The sequence below is a fragment of the Canis lupus genome, chromosome 26, assembly GCF_003254725.2.
Source record: "Canis lupus dingo isolate Sandy chromosome 26, ASM325472v2, whole genome shotgun sequence".
Lineage (NCBI taxonomy): Eukaryota > Metazoa > Chordata > Mammalia > Carnivora > Canidae > Canis > Canis lupus.
In genome coordinates this window covers 20581328-20605761 of record NC_064268.1, presented here as the reverse complement: position 1 = coordinate 20605761, position 24434 = coordinate 20581328, and positions in this window count along the sequence as shown.

Genomic DNA, 24434 nt, shown 5'->3' with positions numbered 1-24434 from the left:
CCAGATAAATAGGTAAAATAATTACAGACCATAACCAGTTCTTTAAAAAAAAATTGTGTTATATGATCTGTATTTCCCTATTACTAAATAAAAACCCTTTTTCATCCCCTTCCCCATTTTTGCCAGTAAAATTTAGCTCTAGGAAGCCAGCTTTTTTGTTAGAATGCCAAATAATGAGATTCAGAGCCCAGCATTGACAAGGCCAGTCTTCACAATTAACAGAGAAAGTCCTAGAAGGAGACGATGGGGAAAGCTCTCCTCTGCAGTGACCAAGACACAGGTATCTCCCTGTATTAGAAAACACCGTTCAAAGAACCAGAATTGAGAAGATGTGAAATCGAGAACATTCTTACGAGCACGCAGGCTGGTTTTCAAGTGCAATATGGAGGCTCACATAAAGATTTGTAACTGTTAACAATTTGTTCTGGAAGTACACTTTGAACAAAAGGGTCTTAGAAAAATTCCTACGGCTTTAGACATGCTTCCCACACCATGTGAAAAAAACATCCTAAAGGGTGGCGGTATTCTGATTGATTATCTTATCTCATAATGAGTGGCCCTTGGAATGATGTTGCAGAGGTCAGCTCTGTGTTCCAAACAGAACAAGTGTACGACTGCACCATCAAACTAGGGGTGGGTTGTTGGCATGTTTCTCCCCCAAGATCAATGGAGAGAAAGGCCTATGACTCTGATAGATTCATTATTTCTAACAAAAAGACTAGGAGTCTAGTTTTATAAAGAAATTATTTTGACTTTATGATTAGAGAAGAATTAGAGAAGATTAGAAGAGGTGGCAAAAAGGTTGCACTGAATATCTTGAGACCCGATGCTAAGAAGTGCAGCCTTAAGAGAGGGAAGAAGAGTGATCCAGACAGAGGGGACAGCAGGTGCAAAAGTCCTGAGGCAGGAATGCATTTAGTGTATTTGAAAAACCCAACAAAATCAGTGGAACTGGAACATACAGAGCAAGTAGATAGAGAGATCCTGCACCCAAGAGTTTTGGAGGTTTGTATTTTAGTCTTCTGATGATGGAAGCCAATGAATAGCTTCAAATGGGGTGAGCTTTCAAAAAGCAGGCAGAGATAGACCTATGTGGCTGAAAGATCTCTTTCTTTTTTTTAATTTTTACTTATTTATGATAGTCACAGAGAGAGAGAGAGAGAGAGGCAGAGACACAGGCAGAGGGAGAAGCAGGCTCCATGCACCGGGAGCCCAATGTGGGATTCGATCCCGGGTCTCCAGGATCGCGCCCTGGGCCAAAGGCAGGCGCCAAACCGCTGCGCCACCCAGGAATCCCGTGGCTGAAAGATTTCGATGCAAGATCAGTCACTATTGGCACTGACTTCTTGTCCTCCAGTTCACTGGATGCAAAACTGCAAGGCTTTGACCCCAGCAGTATATTGAAGCTCGGCACAGACCAATTTGCTTTTTTTTTTTTTTTTTTTTTTTCCAATTTGCTTTTAAACTCCTCACCTGCACTCTGCAAATTGCCTGATATCCCTGGTCCAACAGAAGAAGAGATAAAAGAATTTTTAAAGCCCCCCCCCAAAAAAAAAATTTTACCTGCTCACACCTGAAAGAGTTCAGAGGTAGATTTCTTCTTGGTCTGAACCCAACAGTCATGCTGTGTGCTACCAGTGCAGAGTGGAAAGCAGGAGAAAGACGTTTAGAGCTGACTCTCCACAGGAGGGGGTGTCGCAGTTCATTGAAACTGTTAAAGAACCTCCCATATTTGGCAACTATAACATGGCTCTGGTAATGCCTGCAACTCTGGGAGCCTGTATTCCCCCATTCTTCAAAATTCAGCTTGCCCTTACACTGCGCTGAATGAGGTATTTGAAAAAGGCCAACAAAGCCAAATGTCAGCAGGGATGTGGAGCAACTGGAGTGTTCACATGTCATGGGTGGGAGTACAAAGTAGTAGAGCCACTGTGGAAGCTGTTTTAGCCATTTCTCTAAAGAAAGTTAAGCACGTGCTTGCCATATGACCTGTTCATCCTGCTCCAAGGACTTTACCTAAAAGAAATGAAAACACAGATCCTCAAAAACCATTGTGTGAGAATGCCCATGGCAGCTTTATTCGTGATGGGCAAAACCCAGAAATACCTCAGACTGTCCACCAACAGGAGAATGGATAAACAAACTATGGTATAGTCATATGGTACAGCAATAAAAAAGAATGAGCTATTGACACATGCTACAGCATGGCTAAATCTCAAAAGCATTCTGCTGAGTGAGAGAAGCCAGACGCAAAAGGGTACTTACTGTATGATTTCATTTACGAGCTCTAGAATAGAGAAAACTAACCTACAGTGATAGAAATCAGATCAGTGGTTGCTTCTGGGGATAGGAACATTGCCTGGGAAGGGGGCATAAGGGAATTTGCTGGGGTGGTGGACATGTTCTCTTGTCTATAGGGGTGTAGGTTACATAACTACATACCTTTAACAGATTGACGTAAATGTATACTTGAAGACTGAGCATTTCCCTTTTTTTAAGATTTTATTTATTTATTTGAGGGAGAGAGAGAGAGAGAGCACACCAGGGGAAGTGCAGAGGAAGCAGACTCCCCACTGAGCAGGGAGCCCAGGACCCAGGGGTCAGACCTCAGCCAAAGGCAGACACTTAACACATGAGCCACCCATCTGCACCAAGTCTGAGCATTTCAATGAATATAAAGTATATCTTCTTCTTTTAAAATGCAAAAATAAGTAAAACTTGTAAATAAATAAATGAAATTACCCCAAGCATCCTTCTCTACCTCCTCCAGATTAGATTAGCAGCTTATTTTCCCATGAAAGCAGACCTAGAAAGGGACCCAGAGATGAATATTTACATGCAAGCGGCTTATTGTAAGAAAGAAAAAGTGAGACTAGGAGCAGAAGGCAGCCAGTAAAGGATATGCCATCAAGCAGTTACCATGGTGGGCAACAGGGCTCAGTCCTGCAGGCCAAAGGACAACTGGGTGTCACTGGCATTCTAAGGGAGGAAGCTGGGTATATAAATACTGGGTATTTATACTCCAGTTCCTGTTAGTCATTTGTTGGGACATAATTCACCAGTCCTTCCTGCTGACCAGAGGAAGGGCAGCGAGGATCCAGTGGCCAGAGAGCACCCCCACTAGGGAAAGAAATGCAGAAGTTTGCAAGTAAGGCTGGCGTACATTGAAACCACGTGGGCTGAGGAAATAGGGGCAGGGTCCCCACAGCATTTGCTCCTCCGGCCTCCTGCACATTTCTTTACCACATAGTAGTAGAAAAAGCAGTTAAAAGATCAGCTTAGGGAACAAGGCAGCTCAAATTCCAGCTCTGGCACTTTCTACATAACAGCTTGGGCAAATGGTCCTTCTGTAAAACTGGGGTCATGCATTGTAAAGGGGATTCAATGAGATAATCCCTGTTCTGAACTTACTACAGTGCCTGGCCCGTAACTGGAATTCCAGCAGACACTAATGACAAGTACTATTGTTAGTACTCCCTTCTATTTGCAAAAATTTTTTTAAAAAAAGAAAAGAAGTCAAAATTAAAAGTTTTCAAGAAAAAAGTCAAAATTAAAATTTTCCCATCAGGATTTTTCTCTCTTCAATTATTTTTAATCTTAATTTCACTTTAATTATTTTTATTTGTTTTTATTTAATTATTTTTCATTTTAATTCAATACTAGTTAGTTTTAAATTTTAGTTGTTGAAAGAAAACATTTACCTAGTTTAAAATCCAAAAAGTAATGAAAGATAAACTATGAAAAGCATCCCTCCTTTGACTCCAGCCACCTGGCAGCCCTCCTCAGAACTAACCAAGTTTTGATGTTGATGCATGTTTGCATATTTTCCCAAAGATATGTCATACAGTATTCTAACAACCTTTGGCTTATCCTGTTTTCCTGTGGCTGAATGCAGCACATGATGCTGTTTGATTTGGCATCAATAATATATGCAGTTATTTTTTCAACTTTAAAAAAAAATTTTTTTAAGTGGGCTCCATGCTGAGTGTGGAGCCCAACATGGGGCTTGAACTCACGACCCTGAGATCATGACCTGAGCCACGATCAAGAGTTGGACATTCAACCAATTGAGCCACCCAGGTGCCCCTTCATTTTTTATTTTGAATTGATTTTAAATTTACAGAAAAGTTGCAAAGGTAACAGGGTTCTGGTATATCCTTCATCCACTGCCCTCCAATGGTAATATCTTAGATGACCACAGTCTGTTGATCAAAACTAAGAACCTGACAATGATACTGTTCTATCAACTATGAACTAAGCTACAGATTTTATTTGGATTTCAGTTGTTTCAATAATGTAGACCCAACCCAGGATAGCATGTTTCCTTGGTCCCCAGTCTGTGACTATCTGCCATCTCCTCTTTGCACAATCTTGACATTTCTGAAGGCTACTATGTGATTACATTAAGTTTAACGAACTCATATGTCTTGGTGTCCCTGAAGGGCATCGGGACACCCTAATGCTCCACATTCAGAATTGCTAATGCAGAGAAGGTGTATTGAGCACTTTGTTGCTAGCACCACCATAGTAAGGCTGGAAATCCAGATCTCCATCACTGCTGTGTGACCTTGGGCAAGTCCCATTCCCTTTCTGGGCTTCAGACTCCCAATTCAGTGAAGCCATGAAACCATATCAGCTTCTCTGAAATTGTATAATCAAAGCAGTCTAATGAACCTATATACCTTAAGACCTCTAAAAGATCTTAATATATATTAGCATATTAAAGGCTCTGAAGGGGCACCTGAGTGGTTCAATAGGTTAAGCTTGGGACTCTTGGTTTCGGCTTGGGTCTTGATCTCATGGGTCATGGGGTAGAGCTCCTTGTCAGGGCACTCAGGGTGGAGTCTGCCTGGGTATCCCTCTCCCTCTCCCTCTGCTCCTCCTACCCTCTGTTCTCTCTCTCTCTCTCTCTCTCTCTTTCTCTCTCCCACTCTCTCCCCATCTCTCTCTCTCAAATAAAGAAATCTTTAAAAGAGTTTAACCCAGCATTTCTCAGATGTATGTGACTACAGAGAAGCTATTGTTACCTTTTACCTATTTACCTACAGAGAAGACTCTTTGAGAAAAATGGACTTAGTTATATATATGCCTGTGAATGGAGCTTCAATTTGATGAGGATGCAGGAGGAGCACACTCCCAGAGGAGGCTGGTCTTGAAGCCTGGGCTGAGGAGAAACTCTGGAAAGAAGGACATAAAGGGGAAGGTTGAGTGAAGACTTGGAGGCAGACTTCCTCTCAGCTAGCTTCCCAGCTCTTCTGAGCCAGCCCAGACCCTGGGCATTGAAGGATCCACATACAGATGTATGTGGCAACCTCCTGTGAAGGAAACATGGCAATATCCATCAAAATTGGAAATGCACATGCCACTGAACTCAGTGACGATGTGTCCAGATGCATCCATACCTGAACACAGAGGTGTTCGTGCAGGGAAATCACTGCCTCGTTGCTTGATATTAAAAATAGGAAAAGTTTAAGTGCATGTGTATGCAAGTGTGTGTACACACATATAATAGGCAGCCCGTCTCAAGAAGGGTAGTATGCCACTAACAGCAGTGGTTGCTTTCACATGGAGGAAGTGAGTACTCTGGACTCAGAAGTAGGAGAAACTCACTTTTCACTGGTTACTCCTCTGCACCTTCTGAGTTTTGCAGAGGGTATGCAAAACCTATATTTGCATTATTTACTTAATGAATTAAAATGATAATTTGTAAAGGAATAAAACACTTTTCCCATTTAGTGGAAATAACTATGTATACACATTACCTATACAGTGGAATTCTACACTATATGCATTTATTGAGAGAGAGAGAAGGAAGAGAAGAAGAAAGAAAGAAAGAAAGAAAGAAAGAAAGAAAGAAAGAAAGAAAGAAAGAAAGGAGGAAGTTATCTGTGTACTAATACGGAAATAACTCCAAGATATAGTGTTAAAAGTGAAAAAAGGCAAGATGTAAAAATGTATATATAGTGGGGGGGGGTTAGTAAAAAAAAGAGGTAGAAACTATTGGGACTTCATCAAGGTAAGCTTCTGCACAACAAAGGAAACAATCCACAAAATTAAAAGGCAGCCTATGGAATAGGAGAAGATATTTGCAAATGACATATTGGATAAAGGGTTAGTATCCAAAATCTATAAAGAACTTATCAAACTCAACACCCAAAAAATCCAAATAATCCAGTTAAGAAATGGGCAGAAGACATGAACAGACACTTTTCCAAAGAAGACATCCAGATGGCTAATAGACACATGAAAAGATATTCAACATCACTCAGCATCAGGGAAATACAAATCAAAACCATGATGAGACACCGCCTCACACCTGTCAGAATGGCTAAAATTAACAACTCAGGAAACGACTAATGTTGGTGAGGATGTGGAGAAAGGGGAATCTTCTTGTACTGTTGGTGGGAATGCAAACTGGTACAGCCACTCTGGAAAACAGTGCGGAGGTTCCTCAAGAAGTTAAAAATAGAACCCTCTGATCCAGCAATTGCACTACTGGGTATTTACCCAAAGGAGACAAAAATACAGATTCAAAGGGGCACATGCACTGCAGTGTGTGTAGCAGCATTATTGACAATAGCCAAACCATGGAAAGAGCGCAAATGTCCATTGACTGATGAGTGGATAAAAAAGAAGTGGTGGATTTATGCAACGGAATATTACTCAGCCATCAAAAAGAATGAAATCTTACCATTTGTAACAACATGGATAGAGCTAGAGGAGATTGTGCTAATCGAAATAAGTCAGTCAGAGAAAGACAAATACCATATGATTTCACTCCTATGTGGAATTTAAGAAAGAAAACAGATGAACATATGGGGAAAAGAAAGAAGAGAGAGAGAGAAACAAACCATAAGAGATTCTTGACAACAGAGAACTGTGGGTTGATGGAGGGAGGGCGTGAGGGATGGGCTACATGAGTGATGGGGATTAAGGAGGGCACCTGTGACGAGCTCTGAGCATGCTATGTAAGTGACGAATCACTGAATTCTACTCCAGAAACCAATATTGTACTGTATATTAACTAAGTAAAATTTAAATTTTGAAAAAAGGGAGGTAGAATAAGAATACAGATATAGTTGCGTGTATATATATATGTATTTTTTTTTAACCTGAAAGGATAAAAAAAAAAAACTAAGATTCATAGTTACTTGTTGGGGAGAGAGGTGGCTTAGGAGTAGGAGGGAGGGCAGCCCCGGTGGCGTAGCGGTTTGGCGCCGCCTGCAGCCTGGGGTATGATCCTGGGGACCTGGGATCGAGTCCCACATCGGTCTCCCTGCATGGAGCCTGCTTCTCCCTCTGCCTCTCTCTCTGTCTCTATGAATAAATAAATAAATAAAATCTTTAAAAATAAAAAAAAAGGAGTAGGAGGGAAATTTTTCACCATACCCTTGCAAATATAGTCAGATACATTATACATAAATTTATTGAATATATTTTGTTATATATATTTTAACAATGAATGCATTGTCTTCAAAATTAAATACACTTTTTTTTAAATTTTTATTTATTTATGATAGTCATACAGAGAGAGAGAGAGAGAGGCAGAGACACAGGCAGAGGGAGAAGCAGGCTCCATGCACCGGGAGCCCGATGTGGGATTCGATCCCGGGTCTCCAGGATCGCGCCCTGGGCCAAAGGCAGACGCTAAACCGCTGCGCCACCCAGGGATCCCCAAAATTAAGTAAATTAATATGAACACAGGTGATCTATATGCGCTGACATATAACAGTTTTCCATATATATTGTTACATAAAAAAGAGGCAAGTTTGTAGAACAGCATGCACAGTAAAACTTGTATATGTATGTATGTGTGTAGTTATATCTGTGCGTGTTTGTGTATATATATGTATGTGTGTATATGTGTGTGTATATATATATGTATGTATTATGTGTGTGTGAAAGTACACACTATCTCTCTGGAAGATTCCAGAAGAAACTGCTGACATTAGCTTCCCCTGTGAGGGGACTAGAAGACTGACACACAGTGATCATCCATCTGGGAAATCATTTGAACGTTTAGCATGTGCATAAAACATTTTAAAAATGTTTTGAAGGCATCCATGAAAGGGTGGTCACCAAAGCAAGATTTTCTAAGCACAAAATTAGAAATAACGTAAGCATCCTCCTTTGGGGCTGGTCTGTATAGATTTCAGCCCACCCATTCTTCAGATGTTAAAATACTTGAAAACCTACATGTGCATTTCTTTACACTGACCTAAAGAGGTGCCCACAACATATTGTTACGTGAAGAAAAGTTCCAGAACCAAAATACAGTGTAATCCAATTTGAGTGGGAAAAAAAATCTGTGTCCTTAAGGGCCCACATGCATACATGTTGTATTATGCAAACACACGTGTGGAGAATTCAAATCCTGACTCTCACTTATTAGCTGTGTAACACTGGGCAAGCTCCTTAAAAATCATCAGGCCTCGGTCTTCTCACCCATAAAATGGGTGCAACTATTCTATCAGCCTGAAGTAGCTCATTTGATTCTAGCAATTTAGAGCATCGTGCCTGTCCCACAGTAAACACTTTGTAATTAATAATTATAGCTATCACACACATGTTTTTTTTAAGATTTTATTTATTTATTCATGAGAGACACAGAGAGAGAGAGAGGCACAGACACAGGCAGAGGGAGAAGCAGGCTCCATCCAGGGATCCCAACATGGAACTCGAACCCGGGTCTCCAGGATCAGGCCCTGGGCTGAAGGTGGCACTAAACCGCTGAGCCACCCAGGCTGCCCGTACACACATATGTTTTAAAGGCATCACAGAGACAGGGGGCTCGTGGTGTTCACCCCACACTCTACAATGATTACCCTTTAACATGGGATTCAATTTAGGCAGGAACAACCATCGGTTTCTATTGTATACAGTTCTGTATTGTTCAAAGATTCTTTACAACAGGCATGTATTACGTTATAATTAAGAGCTAAGAAACAATAAAAACAAATTAGTCGAGGTGGGGAGGAGGAAACTCCACTTGAGCCATGTTGGGGGAGAAAGGAGCTGTTCACAGCATGAGTATGCCTCAGACCCTACACCCATAAAGCAAGGAGACAGAGTCCAAGCAGCCACGCTGCACGTTTCGCAGCTAAATCTGTCCACCTTTCTCCCGCCTGTGAGACACAGGTGCCCAGACTCAGAAATTACATCTGGGATGTCCAAATTTGTGGCTGCGCTCCCCACTCACTCAGAGTAAGGGGAAATTCAGCCCAATGTCACTGTTTATCAAGACCCTCAGACAGAGGAGGGTCAGAGAAGGAATGGGACAGGAGACCGAGGCCCTGGCCTCTGGTACTGACCCAGAACTGGGCTCCCCCACCAAGGTCTGAACACTGATTTCCGTGGAAGAATGCAGTATTTCTTCACACGCATCTGCAAAGGGCTTTGGTCAGCAGACGGCTTCAAAACCATTGGCTGGGAGATTCCTTGTGGCAGCCCCCAGTGAAGACCCCCAGTTGACAGACCAAGAAATGGGCTTCAAAAGGAAAAGATTCACCAAGCCCACAGCTGAATAGCAGAGGAGCCTGCATTCAAACACAGGTCCATCCACCCCGAAGCCCATGCTGCTGACACCACACAGAAGCAAGATGGGACCCAACACATCACAGAAGCCCATTCATTTATTTGGCAAAAATGGAATGAGTTATTTTGCACCTGCTACATGCCAGACCTGACTCCAAGAACACAAAGAGTCATATGCTATTTGACATTGATTTATTTAACACCTACCCTACTCCAAGAACTATGCTAGGCCTTGGGGCTACAGTGGAGCACAAATAAGAATGGTCCCTGCTCTCAGGAAGCTCTACAAGGGGAGACAATTGCTTGTCCAATAAGGAAAGCAAGGAAGGAGTAGGTGCTACAAAGGAGAAATCCACAAAGCTGATTATTGGAATCTGACCTAATCTGGGGGGATCCAAGTAGGCTTCCCTGAAGAAGAAAAGCTTATCTGCTGAAATCTGAAGGATGAGTAGGAGTGATTAAGATGAGAAGGGAAAGAAAAAGTCACCCAGACAGCTAGAACAGGGTTGCAAAGGCCCCGAGGTAGGAAGCCCAAAGGATCCAAAGGTCCTGTGTCTGGAACACAGAGAGCAAGGAGTCATACCATGTGAGAGGACACTGAAGAGTGACAATACAAACCCATCCATCCAGGGAGTTGAGGCCAGAGTCAAGGTTTGGTCTTTAACCCAAAGCAATAGGAAGTATTCAAAGAGTCGCAAACAGGAATTGACATGATCTGTTTGTATCCTGAAGGCGCCACCAATCCAGTGACCATGAGAGACATACAAACAGGCAGTCAGAACCACAGGCACCAGTGGCAAGGTACACTCAGGTATTTGGGCATTTGCCTAATGCAAACTGAGGATTTGAGGTGCTTCCTGGAGGAGGCGATGTCCTGAATGGAACATTTTTTTTTTAAACCCATCACAGAGTCCTAGATCTGAAAGGTTCAAACCAGCTCCATCCAAGAGGGATGCAGTCTTCAGAGATGAGGCCAATTGACTCCGGGTGACTTTGGCAAAGCCACACAGCCTCATAATGGCAGACCAAACACCAAAAGCCATGTGGAGGAGGGCTCTCTGACTCCTCATACAGCGTTCCCTGCTTGGATCAACTTTGTAATTTTCCCCTAAGCTCCACCGAGAGGCATGAGGGAAAAGAGGCTCAATGCAGACAAGAATGCCAGGCCAACCCCAGGGTCTCTGAGTCTCTAACCAGCCTGGGGAAGAAGGTTAGACAGGAGCTGGGCACCTACATTCTTCCCCCAGAGAAGCTCCTTCTTCCAGCTGGGGAACCTCCCACAAAGCCAGCAAGGCATTTAGGGAAAAGTCCCCCAGGAAGCCTTCAGAGTGATTGTTAAGGAGGCTGGCACCAGTGAGAGAAAGGATTATTGGCTCTGCTCTTTGGAGCGAAGCTGGTGGAGACAAGTCAGTGAGGAGGCTGCTCAAGAGAAGGGACGTTCCCAGCCCCTCTCCAACTAAGCAGAGGATGCTCCTGATGCCTGAGGATGCAGGCAGAGCCCTACAGGGAGCGGCAATAATAGATCAATAAAAATAAATCAATATGAAGAAGTCTTACAACTCGACAACTAAAAGACAAATGACCCAATTTTTTTTAATAGGCAAAGGACCTGAACAGAGATTTCTCCAAAAAGTTATGCAAATGACCAATGAGCACGTGAAAAGATGATCGGCATCATCAGTCATCAGGAAAATGCAACTCAAAACCCCAGTGAGATACCACTTCACACCCATACGGTAGCCAGGATCAAAAACATAGACAATAGGGATCCCTGGGTGGCTCAGCGGTTTAGCGCCTGCCTTTGGCCCAGGGCGCGATCCTGGAGTCCTGGGATCGAGTCCCGTTTTGGGCTCCCTGCATGGAGCCTGCTTCTCCCTCCTCCTGTGTCTCTGCCCCTCTCTCTCTCTATGTCTATCATAAATAAATAAATAAATATTTTTAAAAATATGGACAATAACAAGTGTTGGCAAAGATGTGAGAAATGGGAGTCGTCGCACACGGCTGGAAGGACGTGAAATGGTGCAGTCACTGTGGAACTGCACAGAAATTTGTGGATTTCTCCTTTGTAGCACCAACTCCTTCCTTGCTTTCCTTATTGGACAAGCAATTGTCTCCCCTTGTAGAGCTTCCTGAGAGCAGGGACCATGCTTATTTGTGTTTCACTGTAGTCCCATGCTGTGGACTGCACAGCATCCTGGCACTCCTCGATGGCGTCAACCTAGAGTTCCCATGTGCCCGAGCAATTCGTCTTGTGTGTGGACATATACACCCAGAAGAATGACAAACAGGTGTTCAAACAGTTATTTGCAACCAATGTTCATAGCAGCATTATTTGCAATGGCTGAAAGATGGAAATAATCCAAACACCCATTCATGGATAAGTTAAATGTGGTATGTCCATATAATGGAGTATTACTCGGCCATGAAAAAGAATGGAGTATGGATGTGTGCTCCAATGTGGATGAACTCCAGAACATTCCGCTGGATGAAAGAAGCCAGGACACACTACATGATTTCATTGATGTGAAATACCCAGATTAGACAAATTTATGAAGACAGCTGATTAGCGAGCTGCCTAGGGGCTGTGGGGAGGAGGGAATATGGAGTGACTGCCAATGCGTACCAGGCTTCCTTTTGGGCTAATGAAAATGTCCTGAAACTAGGCGGTGGTGGTAGTTCATATTTGCTCACAACACTGCGAGTATGAGCTAAACACCACAGAATGGTATCCTGTAAATTGGTTGCAACAGGGACGTCTGGGTGGCTCAGCAGTTGAGCATCTGCCTTTGGTTCAGGGCGTGATCCTGGGGTCCAGGATCAAGTCCTGCATCTGGCTCCCTGCAGGGAGCCTGCTTCTCCCCCTGCCTGTGTCTCTGCTTCTCTCTAAGTCTCTCTTGAATAAATAAATAAAATCTTTTTAAAAAATAAAAATAAACTGGTTATAATGAAAATTGTATGTAATGTGTATTTCTATCATTTTTTAACCTGGGGAAATAAACAAGTAAGTAAATTGGACCGTGGCATACCGTTGCTCAAATCCTTCCAGGGGTTCCTTGTGACTCTCAGAATAAAATCCAAAAGATCTGTTCTGACCCACAAAGTCCACAAGACTTTTCCCCTCCCCACTACTCCCTCAGCTCCTGCTCTCATCCCCTACTCTTGGTTCCTTGCTGTTCTGTAAGACACACCAAGCAGGCTCCCGCCTCAGGGCCTTTGCTCTTGCTGTGTCCCTCTACCTGGCAAGTCAGATCTCCACTTGGCTGGCTCCATCTACCTCACACAATCAGTGGCAGACAGACACTAAGGTGTCCCCCTATTAGCCCCACATCCCAGTACTCACCCCCTTGTGTAAGGAACTCTCCTTGCCTATGGTCAGGACACATGACCTGCTTCTAACCAAGACAATAGTGAGGGTGACAGTAACATTGTTGTGACACTGCAATGCTCATCTTGCTAGGGGACCCTCTTTGCTGGCTTTGATGAAACCATCTGCCATGTTGGAGAGGCCCATATGGCAAAAAAAAAAATGAAGGTGGCCCTCAGTTAACAACCAGCTAAGGCACCAAGGGCAGCTTCTAAACAACAGCTGGCAAAAAATCAAAACAAAACAAGTAAAAAAACCCTGAGGCCCCTAGACCTACAGCCCACATTGAATTCTGCCTATAACATGTGAGCTTAGAAGTAGATCCTTCCCCAGCTGAGCCTCAGATGAGACTACAGCCCAGCCAATATCTTGAATCTCAATTCTGACATCACTAGATATGTGACCCCAAAATGTCACTTGTGGTGATACCTTCTGTGTGTCCCTCTCAATCCCCTCTTCGTCTTCCTCTATCCTATGCTTTGCCCTGAGAAGTTGACATCTATTAATTACATGAAGAGTTGACTCCCTTGGTCTCCAGCTTCTTGTTGAGATCAGCCAATGGAGAGCTACAACAGGGTACGAGGTATCTGGTCCCTAGTTTCCTCCTTGCTACATTTGCCATAAACTAGCTGTGTCCTTCAACCAAAGGTCCCAGTTTAAGTGAGATGTCCTCTCCACACAGCCTTCACTGCCTCACAGCTCCAGTGACCATCCCCTTTCCTCATTTGACTCACGATCAGCAATGGTGATCAAGTCAACAGTGATTCTAGTCCAGAGAGCTGCATTATGCCTGGCAGTCCCTGACTTCCTGTGTTTGGGGGACAGAAACACTAAGAGGGCCTTCAAGATCCCCATTTCCTAGTAAATACACCCTGTAAAATCCCCTCCCCTTGAGCATGGGGCTGAACTTGTGACAAGGATGAGATGCCACTCTGTGATTCAGTTACTCATCAGCTGACTTTGAGTTCATCAAAAGGAAGAGTACCGTGGGTGGGCCTAACCTAATCAGGCAATCCTTAAGAGACGTTAAGAGAGATTTTGAAGTGTGAGAGAACATCTCCCACTGGCCTCGAAGGAGCAAACATCCATGTGGTGAGCTGCCTATGGAGGGGAATACGTGTCAAGGACCTGAGGGTGGTTGCTAGCTGCTGAGGGCACTCCTTGGAGAGCAGTCAGCATAAGAACAGGGCCTTTAGTCCCACAGCCACAAGGAACTGAGTTCTGCCAACAACCTGAATGAAATTGAAGAAGAAGTCTGAGCCCCAGGTGAGATCACAGCCTCAGCAAGATGTTAATTTTGACCTTTCTGAGATCTTGAGCAGAAAACCCAACAACACAGTACCTGGACTACTGACTTACAGAACTGTAAGCTCCAGATGGGAGCTGTATAAAGTCCCTGGGCCGGGGCCATTTGTTACCCAGCAATAGAAAATGGATACACTGACTCTCCTCTGCAAATGTTGCCTTGATTAGGCTCCTCTCAAAGTAGACTAATTTGAATGCCATCCCTTTCCTGTGGGGCCCTGAAAGGTACAGTATTTAACTTCTTGTGCTTCAGTTTCTTCTGCTGTCATAGCAGATAATGGTAACAAAGGTCTTGCAAGGATGCAGTGAGGTGGTGCATTTCAAGGGCCTTGCACATGCTAAGTGTTCACTCCGTGGAGGGAGACACCTGATCCAACTTGACCCAAGCCTTCTTTCCACCATACCCAGCAGAATCTTCCAGGTCTCGGGACTCCTGCTCTGTCACTGCACCACTCAAAAGTCAAAGCTCCCAGTGAATGCGGGTGGTCCAGTCTCTTCCTAACTTCCAGATGCCCAAGTGCCTTTGGGATGAATATGCCACCCTTCATGCTCTAATTGTTTTGACTGAAGATTAGTGGGATCTTAGTGCTCCTGGGGTGTAAAGAACCATTGTGAATGGTTTATGCATGCTGAATTTAACCCAATTTCCAACACAAGGGCTCTCTCCGCAGAGAAGCAGAGAAGTCCATTTAAATAGCCTTAGCACTGCTCTCTTCGATCCCCTGGTGGCTGAAAGCAGAGGAAGTGGAGAGATGAGAACCTTCTCATCTCTCAGGAGGGCTCATACCTGGGAACCAAGTTTGTTAACAGCAAATCGCAGAGCAGCAGAAGAGCAGCTCAGCGAAGGAAGGGGACTGCTAGCATCCAACATCCACAACTGTCAACCAAAGGTGGTTCTTGGGCTTCCCAGCTATGACCAGATATAAGATGAATATCAGGAGATTCAAATCTGGAAAGACTAAGGGACAATCAACATCTCTAAGTTTTAAATCTTTCCTCCCCCAATATCAACTTTGCCATCATTGGATAGGTGGTATGTCCCCTGTTCAGAAATAATTTTGAGACACATTCAATTAATCAGGCTCTGTTTGGATGATATCGCAATTAAGACAGACACTATCCCTGCTCTCAGAGAGAAAAAGACGCAGTGGATTCAGTAAAATGGTAGGACAGGCATGAAAGCATCATTGGATTTAAGAGTATGGAATTATTAAGGGAAAAATGTTGGTAGACTGTCTCTGAGCATTGGACCTTATAAAAATAGGTGGTGTGGTTAAAAAAGAGAGAGAGAGAGAGAGAAGTATCTGTGTTCAGTTTACTTTGGCAAGCTGGGTTTAATACAACTGCATGAGTGTCTTGTTTGCAGGACTTTTTTAGTGCTTTTAATGTGACAATGCACTTGTGAATCTCTAAATCTGGCTGATTGTCCAAAGGCTCTGGGAAACATCTCAAAAGGAAAATGCACCACAGACTAATGACTTATGGAATCAGAATCCCTAAAAGTGAGACTCGGGAAACTGCAATGACAAAAAGCCTCCAGGTTGATTTTTGGGGCTTAGCTAAAAAGACTTGGACACTGAAATTTGGGACCATCACAGACTGAACATTTGTCCCCCCTGTCCAAAATTCATATGTCGAAATCTAATCCCACTGTGACCATATTTGGAGACCGGGGCTTTGGGGTATAATTAGGTCACAAGAATGGAGCTTTTGTGAAGGGAATTGGTGCCTATATAAGAAGACGCTAGAGAGTTGACTAGCTCTTTCCACCATGTGGACATATGAAGAGAAGCTGGCACCCTGCATCCCAGAATTCATCAGAATCCCACCACACTAGCACCTGGATCTCAGACTCTGCAGGATTTCAAGGGGCTGACCTCCAGTCTGTTGGTTGATTTCCTGCCGGGGCCCACATTGGCTAAATCACTATTATCACAAGTTCTTCAACATTTCTGAACCCCAGGCTCCTCCTCTGCAAACGAATAGAATGAAATCTAGCTCCCAGGATGGGAAAGATTAAGCACATGGGTTTCCAAAGAACCTAGCACTTAGTAGATCTTCAATAAATGTGAGTTGTTTCTTCCTCCTTGCTCCCTTCTTCCCTCACTAAGGAGTCAGGAGGAAGGAGGAAGAAGACAGTTCTACCGCCAGCCTCAGGGTACCAGTGGGCACTTCTTGGGCCCTGAATGTATTGGGACACTTGCAGTCAAGGCTAACAGACTCACTCAAGTTAACTCAAGCAAGGAAGGTTGGGAGAAAGAATTGTTATTATGCAAATGGAGATTCAAGAGAATCCAATGTGGAATGCAGCCAGGTCTCAGGAAAGAGCTGGCAAGAGGGACTGAGGTGTACTGGGAAACCTAACATATCCCTGCTTCTGCCCTCATCCCTTCTCTCTCTCAGCATTGCTTTTGTTTGCAACTACTTCCCAGGACAGAAAATAGTAGTCAACAGACACCCGGAATACCCAAGCTGGGCTAGTAGGATCTCTTTCCTTAAATGTAACTCCAAAAAACAAAAAAAGGGATTCCTTGACCTGCTTGGGTGGGGCCTGACCTCTGGTCCAATCAACAGTATTCCAGGGCAGGGTCATGAGGTTTCCATCGGCTCAGCTTGGGTTGGACCTGACCTTTGGTCCAATCAACAGCATCCAGGGGCAGGACCATGAGGTTTCCATTGGCTCAGCTTGGGTTGGGCCTGACTCCTGGTCCATGAACAGCATCCAAGGGCAGCACCATGAGGTTTCCCTTGGTTCAGCTTGGTAGGCTGATCCCAACCCTTAATCAAATCAACAGCATCCAAAAGTAGGGCCATATTGCAGAAACATGGCTATATTCATTCCTGCTATAAAAATGTGGAGAGACAGACCTAGTCTCCAAAGAAGGGAAGCCAGGGATGCCAGGTAGTAAGTGCCTTGCTGGGATGGATGACACATACTAACTACCTGGCCTCAAGGGGTTCCCATTGTCAAGAGGGAGACAGACCCAGAGACCGCTACATTCCATTCCTACCTAGAAAAGGCCAGTCCAGTAGTAGGACTCAGAGAGGTCCACACAACCAGCGTTGGGTGGGAGAATTCCCAGAAGCTGCACTGACCGCCACCCCAAAGCCATTCTAGGATGTGACGAGCTAATTAATCACAATTATTATTTATGGCAGTGCCAATCCACCTGCTCGTGTCACAAGACATTAGTTATTGCCAGGAATGATGAATCCCAGGATGTAGAACATGCTAAAAATATTAATCTACAAGTGAAAATGATTTTAATTGGATTTCGCCCTTGGGGTCGTGTCAGGGGCCTGCTTTCAATCAGACTTGTCCAGTCAGCAAAGCGGACCCCAGCATTTCAAATTGAAACTGTGATTGGCTGGCAGAGGTTAATAGAAATGTTGGGGAATAAATAGGTTATTGATTGATCATAACAATCAGCTGGCTCCCGGTTTACCTTGCTGACCTCGCCCACCCAATTTTACGGCAAACTCGGTTAGCATCTAATTATAGATCACTTTTACAATACTGTGTATTAATGAGCAGATTATACAGCCGGGGTTGGGGGAATTCTTGGTGGTGAAGTTTACCCGTGGCAGAAAATGTGGGGAGATCTCATCCCCATCTTGGGAATTATTGAGGGAAGGGAAGGTCCTAGGAGACATAAAGTTACCCCCCATACACACACACACACACACACACACACACACACAAATCCATTCTTGCTAAAACCTCATTCCCTCAATCGACACACAGTTCCTGGGCATGAGTTTTGTGCAGAGAACAAGGGCCCCAGACTCTAGACACAGCCCCTCTGCATAGCAGCTCACCCTGCGATGCGGTTGTTCTAGAACATCTGTAAACAGAACAGTCACTTTGCAGGAGGCTTGTTAAAAAGACAGACTTTGGGTCCAGCCCTCTGAGATTCTGATGTGGAGGGGTCTGCACTGGTAATGAGCACCCCCCCACACACCCCAGGAATTCTGATGCAGTTGGGGGACCTCCTTTGGAGACACACCGGCCTGATTAAATAGAAAGATCCAGAGGATCCCTGGGTGGCTCAGCGGTTTAGCACCTGCCTTGGGCCCAGGATGTGATCCTGGAGACCCGGGATCAAGTCCCATGTCAGGCTCCCTGCATGGAGCCTGCTTCTCCCTCTGCCTGTGTCTCTGCCTCTCTCTCTCTCTATCATAAATAAATAAATAATAATAAATAAATAAATAAATAAATAAATAAATAAATCTAAGAAAGAAAGAAGAAAGAAAGAAAGAAAGAAAGAAAGAAAGAAGAAAGAAGAAAGAAAGAAAGAAAGAAAGAAAGAAAGAAAGAAAGAAAGAAAGAAAGAAAGAAAGAAAGAAAGAAAGATCCACGCAAGGAAACAAAAGTCAGAGCCCTGAGTGCTTGGCTGCGAGCTGGTCCCGAGTCCAGCGGGACCCAGGAAAGGCAAGGTCCTCTGGAAGTCATCCCAGAGCAAGCGGTGCTGGCATGGAGTAGGGATCCCCCAGGTGAGCCTGAAGAACACTTTGTCTCCATAAAGGGTCTCTTTAAATGGGCACCAATGGTGTACACAGCGCTCCCCGCCACGGCGACAATGGGCATTGTCTTTGCCCTTCAAGAGACAAACAACCTGGTTGGGAAAACCAATGCATAAATCACTTGAATTGCTTCCCCAATTCTAAATGGCATTGCACAATGCACAAACCCTCTACTGACCGTCTTCTTGTTGAACCAACCTGGCGACTCTCTGATGCTGGCCTGGATGGAAAACTGAGGCTCGGTGGGGGGTGAAGTGACCTGCCAGAGGTCCCGCGGCCGGTCCTTCCAGAGGATACAAGTCCCATGTACAGGGACTGTGGCGCTGCGGCCACCTTTGTCAGGGAAGCTGCCCCTCCCAAGAGGACGACGGGGTGGGGCAGAGGCAGGGACAGGCTAGGATCAAAGGGTGTGACAGTGACAAATGGCTCAATCAGAGCTTTTAAGACAGTGCTGGGAAGACCTCACTCAGGCAGCTAAGCTGGGTTTCCAGAAGAAAGTGAGTCTATTAAGAGAGACCCTTGCCTGGGAGGTGGGGAGGGAGTGCCTTTTCGAGGAAACCGGTCAGAGGCCACTGAACATCAGGGGCACAGGGCAGCTGAGCCGGAGGAGAGGAAGGAGGGGTCTCCACCCAGCTGTGCCCATGCAGATTGTCTCCTGGACCCCCTCCTGGCCTCCTGCCGGGCTCCCCATCTTGCCCCCAACCATCCTGATGTCCCCTCAGCCTCCTGGGTCCCTGCCTCCTCTCTGCTTCCCCCCTCCAACACACCAGCCTCTCCCACCTCAAGGCTTTTGCCTTTGCCGCTCCCCCTGCCGGACACTCCCTTCCTCCTAATGTCACGTGGCTGAGTCTTTCCCAGAAGCTCGACTACCACCTCTGGATCTTGCTGCCCCCAGACCATACTGTCCCTCTGCCGTCCTCTCCTTCCTTCCTAGCAGTGCACAGGAAACAGCTAGCATGCTCACTTCCCTGTTTAACGTCTGTCCCCACCCATGACCCCTCCTAGGGGGGTGTTAGGCACAGACGGGATGTGATGGGGGTTGTGCTTACCCTGGGCTTTGAAGAGCAAAGAGGATGGGCAAGGAAGAGACCAGTGAAGGTCACCAGCTGAGACCCAGCCCTCAAGGTACATAACCTCATGCCTATGGTTCACCTGCTTTGTGCATCATTTATGTATCTAGAGCCCCATTCTGCAGAAGAAACTGGGAGGCCAGAGAGGCAGCTGCCATAGCTGTCCAAGACAGAAGTGCTGGTGCCTTGGCAGGGGCAGGGAGGAAAGTGGGCAAAATCAACAGATATTTAGGAGGGAACATGACAGGAGTCGGACAAGGGTGGTAGCAAGAAAGTAAGGGAAGGAAGGATGCCTCCAGATTTCTCCTTTGGACAACCAGTCAGCATCACTGAGAGGGGAGACGCTGGCCTGGCTGGGGACTGGGCTTGGGGCGGGGGATGAGGGACAGAGGGACGGGGGATGGGGGGCAGACATCCTGAGTTCAGTTGAGAAGAGAAGCAGAGATGTTTCTTAAAAGGAACTGTATCAGTTGCCTGTTGCTGCCTAAGGAAACTCTCCAAGCCCTAGTGGCTTTTTTTTTTTTTAAGATTTTTATTTATTCATGAGAGACACACGGAGGGGGGGCGGGCAGGGGGCAGAGTCACGCACAGAGGGAGAAGAAGTCTTCCTGTGGAAAGCCTGACACGAGACCTGATCCCAGGACCCGGGGATCACGACCTGAGCCGAAGGCAGATGCTCAACCACTGAGCCACCCAGGTGCCCCAAGACCAAGTAGCTTAAAACGAATCATTCTTTTGCTCCCAAACCTCCAATTTCGGCGGGGCTCGGCAGGGCAGCCCAACTGTAGCTGAAGGACCCACTGTCAAGTGGTGGCTCACTGGGGCCCAGCTGTCGGGGCTGCAGATGGCCCCGGTTCATCCCCGGGCTCCGGGGCAGCATGGGGGCTGGCTCCCAACAGTGAGCACATTATCAGAAAAGCATGTGGGGTAGGAGATAACGTGGCAGGCACTGTTTCTGTAAAACCACCTCCTCCGGGAGTGACAATAATAACGCATGGCTCCTGAGCACTCACTCTGCACCAGGAACGTTGCACACCTGGAGCCACCTCATGAATATCCCAAGAAGGAGGCCCCATTCTTTTCCACATGGGGACAAAGAAGCTCGGATAGACCAAGTGACTTGTCCAAGGTGACACAGTATCTGGGTCGAGATTTGAGTCTAGATCTTTCCCACCTCCAGATGGCTCAGAGCAGAGCTCAGCCTGATTTTTCTCTACACCTCATGCCCCACATGAGGAGAAGCTGGAACCCTGGGGTGCTGGTGCTGGTGACAGACTGACGTCAAAGGCCATGCAAGCCCAGCAGGGGCTCCAGCACTCCCAGCCTGAGAACCTGGGAAAGCTTCGAGGAGGCTGAGGCCTGACCCCAATGCCAAAAGGTGATGTCTGGTATGAGTTCCCCGGTGGCCCTGAGATGGCTGGGAAAATACCCCCACTGCCCTAGGTTTCCAAGGCCTTCCCCATCCTGGTCCCGGCTGGAGGCTCCAGTGCATTCCTCACATTCCATGGCTTTTCTCTGGGAGGAGGCCTCCTTCCCACAGGAGAGGCCCCTTGTGCTGGGATTGGGAAGCCAGCTGCATTTCAGCTGAACAGCACCGGCTCCCCAGAGGGGCCTCTGGGGCTTTGGCCTTGTTGTGGGCACTTTGTGCAGGAGACTCTGTTGATCTGCTGTGGGCCCAGTGAGAAAGGCGTACAGGGAGCTGCCCGCCGTGCCTGAGCTCCTGGGTGCCCACATTCAGGCAAGCTCGGGAGCTGGGGAGACAGGGAAGCCCAAGACCCTGCGAGGCTGCCTGCCAGCTTGCTCAGTGACCTGGTGCTCCTGCACCTGATCCGCAGGCTGCTCTACCTTCCTCCTGGATCTGTTGGCAAGGCGCACCTGCCCGGGACAGGACAAACCACAGGGGAGGCGCTGGGGCCCATTGCATGCTGACATTTTGCATCCACCCTCTTATTGAATCACTACAACCTCTCTGAGAGGGAGACAGTGTTGTCCCCATTTTAGATGAAGAAACTGAGGCCCAGAGAGGAAGCCCCAAGTCACATGGCCAGTGAAGGATGGATCTGGCTCCTCCTGAGTCAGCCTGGGTACCGCCCACCTGCAAGCCTCAACTGCCTCATGGTTGAGCCTTGACCCCCCGACTCGGTGCCAGGCTCAGTGCCGGGTGCCCAGGGCACAGCCACGGGGCAGGCAGGCATCATCTCCACTCCTGTGGAGCTCACAGACCAGGCGAGGCCGCACATGAGCACATTGATGTGAAATCACAAGCTGTGCTCAGCTGTCCGAGGACGGAGGCCTCACAAGGAGAGAAGCTGGTGCAAAGGGAGTGAGTGGGCCGGAGAGGATGGAGTCAGCATTTCGGTTATACTTGCAGCAGCTCCCCCCTCCTCCAACCGCGGGACTCTGGGCACGTCTCTTCACCTCTCTGGACCTGTGTCCCTTCTGGGGATAGTGAAACCAACCTCTCAAATGCTGTGAGCATTTCATGAATCAACACGGATGAACCATTAGCATTTAGAACCTGGCCTACAGAAAACAGCTGCTGCCATCTCGTCCACCTGGGTGGGCTGAGGCAAAGGTTTGGGAGGTAGAGTGTGGAGCAATGCTCTTCCTGCAGGCAGAGCCCACCACTGGCTCTTGGAACATTCTAGACCTCAGGGGGACAGCGTCAGGGGATGCTGCACTATCCGAGTGATCAGGATAAAGTGGAGAAGCAGGGTGAAATGAAGCCAAAGTCACAGTTTGCCCATTTTTCAGAAAACAGGTTTCAAGAGGGGAAGTCATTTGGTTTGAAATCAGCAGAGCTCTTTCCATGCTGCCGTCTTCAGCTGCATTCTCTCCAGCCTCTTCCCTGCCCCTACCTCTTCCCATGCCAGGCCCTATCCCCTACATGAAGTTCTGGGATCCAAAGGGTAACATCCTGCACCCACCCCCCAAGAGCATCCCCAAACGCACCAGAGTAACCAGGTTTCAAGAACAGAGAGTAGGAGGCGGTCTTGGTGCAACACCACCATCTGCTGCCCATACCTCAGAACTGCAGCTCTGGCTGGGCCACTTTGGGCACTTCTACTGGGCTCCATCTGAGACCCTGCCTTCTGGGTACGTGCAGAAAATCCAGACCCGAGACAGGCAGTAAACAAGGCATCAGACAAGTAAGCAAGGTCATTTCAGATGGGCATGCATTTTAAGAAAGAAAATCAAGAAATAAAGAGGTCTTGTGATAGAGCAGTGGTTCTCAAGTATGATCAGATCTGGGGACCCAGTGACACATTAATTTCTTTTTCATCTCCTTCCCTCACAAGGGTATGATAGAGTTTTCCAGAGGCGATATGACATGTGATGTCACAACAGATTGAATGCAGAAGCAGATACTAGAATCCAAAAGAGATTTACAAAAAAAAAAAAAGTGAAATTTATTTTGTTTTGAAAATAAAGGGTTTTTTTTAAAAAAAGATTTTATTTATTCATGAGAAACACACAGAGAGAGGCAGAGACACAGGCAGAGGGAGAAGCAGGCTCCCTGCGGGGAGCCCAATGATGGACTATATTCTAGGTTCCTGGGATCATGACCTGAGCCAAAGGTAGATGCTCAACCACTGAGCCACCCAGGTCTCCCGAAAATAGTTATTTTTATAAAGAATGTGTTAGGGGCACCTGGGTGGCTCAGTGGGTTGAGACTGGCTCTTGATCTTAGCTCAGGTCTTGATTTCAGGGTTTTAAGTTCAAGCCCCGCATCAGGCTCCACATTGGGCACAGAGCCTACTTAGAAGAAGGATGGGTTATTTACATTAGCATGCAGTGAGCTTACTGTTATTTTTTCAATGAATGGATAAACAAACAAGTTTTTTTAAAAACACTTTTTCAATTTTTATTTATTTATTTGAGAAAGAAAGAGAGAGAACACAACAAGCTGGGGAAGAGGCTGAGGGAGAGGGAGAAGCAGGCTCCCCGCTGAGCAGGGAGTCCAAAGCAGGGCTCCATCCCAGGACCCTGAGATCATGACCCGAGCCAAAGGCAGACGCTTAACTGACTGAGCCACCCAGGCGCCTCTAAAAGATTTTAAAGTCATCTCTACATCCAATATGGGACTCAAATTCATAACCCTGAGGTCGAGTCGCATGCTCTACTGACGGAGCCTGCCAGGCACCCCTAAACAATTCTTTTTAAAACACCTCAGTTTCCGTTTCTAACATGGTAGACTTTTTTACATTGATTCTTCTTTCTGTTACTCCTCGCTGCGAGAGCTGGGCACAGTTTGTGATTTCATATCTATGTGCTCATGTGCTGCCTCCCCTGGCCTCCTGTGAGCTCCACAAGGGTGGGGATGATGCCTGCCTGCCTCATGGCTGTACCCTGGGCACCCGGGATCGTGCTTGGCACTGAGTCATGGCATCAAGAACATATTCTGGAATGAATGAAACAGGGAGCCAGTTGAGCCTTTCGAGTAGGCAGTGCCCACCCTGACTCAGGAGCAACCATTTACTGTATGGTAAGAGTATAAAAGGGTCCCCGAGAGCAGAATGTTTGAGAACTGAAGTGGTAGTGTGAGTACGGACGGAGTAGTCAGGGGGAGATTCCTCAGGAGGGGGTGGGGGGTGACATTCTGCTGAGACCCGAGGGCCACAGAGAAGTCGACCGTA